General features: G+C 33.1%; 1 long non-coding RNA gene across 1 annotated transcript in view; it reads right to left on the bottom strand.

The window, feature by feature from the left end:
* Positions 1-2,744: 2,744 nt before the first annotated feature.
* The window catches only part of LOC107713855 (uncharacterized), a 24,766-nt gene continuing 22,399 nt past the window's right edge, over positions 2,745-5,111 (bottom strand). The window contains exon 3 of the long non-coding RNA XR_001636938.1: positions 2,745-2,756. This is a non-coding gene — a long non-coding RNA (uncharacterized LOC107713855). The remainder of the gene's footprint in view (positions 2,757-5,111) is intronic.

Genomic DNA, 5,111 nt, shown 5'->3' with positions numbered 1-5,111 from the left:
ATATATATTGACCAAATGGAAGCATAATGAGTCCCCGGCGTGCTGCATGTGATTCTCAGATGAGATGAAAGCGAGACGCAGCCATTAATGGGCTTTCATCCCAGAGCTCGCGGAGGTCTAGCAGACAAATTGCAACAAACTTCTGGAAGAACAAACATGGTGAATCTCATGTAACCTGTCCAGAGCACGTCTGACTCATGTTTCAACCCATTATCAAAAGAAAAAAGCTTTCAAGGACATTGATATATCGTGCTTAAAGAAGATGAAATCTATATTAAAGGTGTTTTTTTCTTCTTTTTTTGCATTGTGACATTTTTCATGACAATTTACATGACTCTTTTTTTTTACCTATTACTGTAATAAATATTTAATTAATAATATTGAATAAACCTTCCTATTTAATAAACCTAAATAGGTATTTTAATAAAGACAGATAGATAGATAGATAGATATGTAATCATTTTTATATTTAAAAAAATACATTTTTTTTTTAATTATTATTAAAGCTATAATAATGTATTAAATATAATTATTTATTAAATAATAATAATATATAAATATATTTGTTATTTAATATAACTTAATGTCTTGTATTTAATATCTTTTATATGTATTATATTATATGAATATATTAATATATAAAACATGAATCATAAAAATATATTTTTTTTAATTCTGTAAAAAAAAAACGTTCGTAATGCTTCAGAGCTGGTTGGTTGGTTCAAGGCTTAAAAGTCTTTATTGAGGAATACTTATTGAAGAATGCCTGTGGAGAAAATGAATGTACAACATCCCTCAGAAATCCCTCAAGGCTGGTCGTTAAAATGAAGACATAATGCACGAAAAAAATTTAATGACCTTAAAACCAAACACCCTTTTCTTTATGCAAAGTTTACTTTCAAATGATTTAGTTGTGAGACGTGACCTACAGTGGGTACGGAAAGTATTCAGACCCCCTTAAATTTTTCACTCTTTGTTATATTGCAGCCATTTGCTAAAATCATTTAAGTTAATTTTTTTTCCTCATTAATGTACACACAGCACCCCATATTGACAGAAAAACACAGAATTGTTGACATTTTTGCAGATTTATTAAAAAAGAAAAACAGAAATATCACATGGTCCTAAGTATTCAGACACTTTGCTCAGTATTTAGTAGAAGCACCCTCTTGATCTAATACAGCCATGAGTCTTATTGGGAAAGATGCAACAAGTTTTTCACACATGGATTTGGGGATCCTCTGCCATTCCCTCTTGCAGATCCACTCCAGTTCTGTCAGGTTGGATGGTAAACGTTGGTGGACAGCCATTTTTAGGTCTCTCCAGAGATGCTCAATTGGGTTTAAGTCAGGGCTCTGGCTGGGCCATTCAAGAACAGTCACAGAGTTGTTGTGAAGCCACTCCTTCGTTATTTTAGCTGTGTGCTTAGGGTCATTGTCTTGTTGGAAGGTAAACCTTCAGCCCAGTCTGAGGTCCTGAGCACTCTGGAGAAGGTTTTCATCCAGGATATCCCTGTACTTGACCGCATTCATCTTTCCCTCGATTGCAACCACTCGTCCTGTCCCTGCAGCTGAAAAACACCCCCACAGCATGATGCTGCCACCACCATGCTTCACTGTTGGGACTGTATTGGACAGGTGCCTGGAGATAGACAGACAGACAGACAGACAGAACACAGATAGACAGACAGACAGACAGACAGATAGACAGATAGATAGATAGATAGATATGTAATCATTTTTATATTTAAAAAAATACATTTTTTTTTTAATTATTATTAAAGCTATAATAATGTATTAAATATAATTATTTATTAAATAATAATAATATATAAATATATTTGTTATTTAATATAACTTAATGTCTTGTATTTAATATCTTTTATATGTATTATATTATATGAATATATTAATATATAAAACATGAATCATAAAAATATATTTTTTTTAATTCTGTAAAAAAAAAACGTTCGTAATGCTTCAGAGCTGGTTGGTTGGTTCAAGGCTTAAAAGTCTTTATTGAGGAATACTTATTGAAGAATGCCTGTGGAGAAAATGAATGTACAACATCCCTCAGAAATCCCTCAAGGCTGGTCGTTAAAATGAAGACATAATGCACGAAAAAAATTTAATGACCTTAAAACCAAACACCCTTTTCTTTATGCAAAGTTTACTTTCAAATGATTTAGTTGTGAGACGTCATGGCTGTATTAGATCAAAAGGGTGCTTCTACTAAGTACTGAGCAAAGGGTCTGAATACTTAGGACTATGTGATATTTCAGTTTTTCTTTTTAATAAATCTGCAAAAATGTCAACAATTCTGTGTTTTTCTGTCAATATGGGGTGCTGTGTGTACATTAATGAGGAAAAAAAATTAACTTAAATGATTTTAGCAAATGGCTGCAATATAACAAAGAGTGAAAAATTTAAGGGGGTCTGAATACTTTCCGTACCCACTGTACATGCTTTTGTGGCATTCACCCACGAACATCATGACAGCAAGCCGACAGGACCTGTGCTGTAAATGAATGAAGTGAGGGTTTTTCTTTTTTACAGAACACTCACTGATCGATGCCGAGCCAATTATTCCTGCAACGAACATCAGGAAACACTGATCCGATGCAGCGACAAATACACATCACTGAAGATAATTATTTACACAACACACAGAAAAGAGACAAAAGAGACTTTTATAGTAAAAAAAAAAAAAACACTGACTGAGACTGTAACCAGTGTTGTTTTAGTATAATTGAGATACTATTATAATTTATTATTATTATTTTGAATTAGCTTTTATTTTTAGATGTTCCGTTTTCAGTGTTGGGCTAGTTCCTCAAAAAATTTAACATTATTCATTACTAGTTCAAAAGTAACTCCTTTCAAAAGTAATATTATGACATTATTTATTACTCCCGGCCAACAGTAATTAATTACACTTTCTCCCTGCAAAACGAAAATAATGGCTGGATTTCCAGCCGCTATATGATGTGGGCTTCTCTCTTCATCCTCCGATGAAACTAGCTTGCTGCATTGGTGACGTCACGTGCGTACATGCATGACAACGATTATGAAAATTGATAGGGATGATTGAATTTTAAATCATTAGTGACTGTGACAAAAATGTAACACTAGCCATTTTTGGGGGATGGTAACTGTAATATTATTACTGAATTGTATTAGTAATTAGTTACCAGGGAAAGTAATATTATTACTGTAATGCGTTAGTTACTGTCTATAACTGATAGTTTTAGTTAGATTTTACATAACCTTGGCTACTAGCTGAAATACAATTAGAAATCAGGTTCACATTACGAAACACACAAAGTTTAAAACACACAAGGAAACCTTTTTGGAAACAATATTTTGTGCACATTTAACCTCTTTCTTACAGTCTTTCTTACAGTGTTTCCGGTATCATCAATGCATGTCTTTTCCGTTTTTAGTTAAAGTTTAAGTAATTTTTTAAGTATATCTATATAGTTTTCAGGAAGTTTTATTTCAGTTTGAGTTATTTTAGTAGAAATGAGATGCTGCTTGTATCATCAGTGCATGTATTTTCATGACAAACGAAGTGTATTAAGTAAAGCGGTGCTCTGCTGGATCAGGCTGAAGGTCGGTGAGGAGCGAGTGCTTCAAAATCCTGCAGGTTTAAAGCGGTTCAGATCTGCTGACCGTTTGACTTCAGTCTATAGTTCATGAACACACTCCTGGATTCTTTCTCAGTGCGTAGAGGAGCATTAAAACATGAAGACTGCTGGAGAACAGCGTCTGCATCGCTCGGTGCCTCATTTTGTTGTAACCGGCACCTGTAGAGTAAAAGACTCCTCTAGTTTAACAGCGTGTGCTGCAGTCGATGTATATACACACACACATTTACATTTCTGTCATGACAACTCTCGGAGGGATTGGCATGGTAATGTACATGACAATGTTAATGTATTTGGTCTTGGCGGAATAGATCTGCTACACTTCTGCTGCGGCAGAGCAAGTACCGAGACATGCTACTACCAATACATCAACAACATGCTGCTGTAAGCATGTAAGAAATACTGCTGCTGCACATATAACACATGAATAACCCCTATAGCATACATGAATCACCTCGTAGCAGATTTATACAGGTGGAGCTGGGGAAGAGGAAGGTTTTCTGAAGTACGCTGCAACTGCTACAGCAAACAAAAGCCAGGTATTTGAATATTGAGCAGCGAGCTCATTGGCTACCGATACAGGAGAGAACCAATCAGCTGCCATGTGACAATGATGTCACCAGGTCAGATTGAGCTAGACCTATCGGACTGCGCCATCTGTATTTATTCATTTAGCAGATGCTTTTATCCAAAGTGACTTACAAGTGGGGAACACACACAAACACACTTTTTTTAAAGAACAAAAACTAATAAAAATGACAAACACACACACAAAAAATTTAAACATTAGTTAAAAAATTACAGAAACTTACACTTTTTTTATAAAAATATTTTTTTAAAACTAAACCGAAATAATTATTTTATTTCAGCTTGACAAGGCAAAATATCTCATTTTTATTTAGTTAAACTTTGTACTAAAATAACTAAACTGAAATAAAAATTAAAACTATTTAGACATATTAAACAACTTAATATATGTGCATATATGTACAACTTAAATACTTAACATTTAACTGAAATTAAATAATAATTAATAACAATACATATCTCAAAAAAGTCACATGTTTTTTCTTACGCTCATGTAGTATTAAATATAGCTGTTACTTCAGGTTGGTCTCAAGTGAGCGTCTCAGGATGCTGACTGTTTCTATGGCAACCAGAGCTTCTAATGACACCTGCAGTGATGAGATGACTTTGCGAATTGGTGATTGGCTCTTTTATTTAGGAGGAGGGACCAGGGTTACTATAGTTTTAAAAAATGTTACTTTAAATAAAGTAAACTTTAACTGAAATTAAATATTTAAAAATAAACTTTTCATTAAAAAAATATGAAAAACGTAAACTGAAATAAAATTAAAAACTTTTTTATAAAAACAAAAAATAAACTGAAACAAAGTAAAATTTGTAAGAAATGATAGAAATGTACTTGATGTATTAAAATAACTAAAACTGAAATAAAAATGAA

Source organism: Sinocyclocheilus rhinocerous, unplaced genomic scaffold (assembly GCF_001515625.1).
Source record: "Sinocyclocheilus rhinocerous isolate Xijiao unplaced genomic scaffold, SAMN03320098_v1.1 scaffold389, whole genome shotgun sequence".
In the NCBI taxonomy this organism is placed as follows: domain Eukaryota; kingdom Metazoa; phylum Chordata; class Actinopteri; order Cypriniformes; family Cyprinidae; genus Sinocyclocheilus; species Sinocyclocheilus rhinocerous.
The sequence above is the reverse complement of the archived record's forward strand: the minus strand, read 5'-3'. Positions and strand labels throughout refer to the sequence as shown.